The 219-nt window shown below is 56.2% G+C and overlaps 1 protein-coding gene across 1 annotated transcript in view; it reads right to left on the bottom strand.

Annotated features, from left to right (window-relative positions):
* LOC102827370 (sodium/glucose cotransporter 1-like) overlaps window positions 1-219 on the bottom strand; it is a 114,463-nt gene that overhangs the window by 4,272 nt on the left and 109,972 nt on the right. The gene's annotated exons all lie outside the window — the stretch shown is intronic.

The raw sequence follows: 219 nt of genomic DNA, 5'->3' as shown, positions 1-219 counted from the left end.
CACTGCAGGGAGAGTTCCCATGGGTGTGAGGATACACCATCACTGCAGGGAGAGTTCCCATTCGTGTGAGGACACACCATCACTGCAGGGAGCATTCCCATGGGTGTGAGGACACACCATCACTGCAGGGAGCATTCCCATGGGTGTGAGGACACACTATCACTGCAGGGAGAGTTCCCATGGGTGTGAGGACACACCATCACTTAAGGGGGAGTTCCC

The sequence above is a fragment of the Chrysochloris asiatica genome, unplaced genomic scaffold (assembly GCF_000296735.1).
Source record: "Chrysochloris asiatica unplaced genomic scaffold, ChrAsi1.0 scaffold00306, whole genome shotgun sequence".
Taxonomy (NCBI): domain Eukaryota; kingdom Metazoa; phylum Chordata; class Mammalia; order Afrosoricida; family Chrysochloridae; genus Chrysochloris; species Chrysochloris asiatica.
The sequence above is the reverse complement of the archived record's forward strand: the minus strand, read 5'-3'. Positions and strand labels throughout refer to the sequence as shown.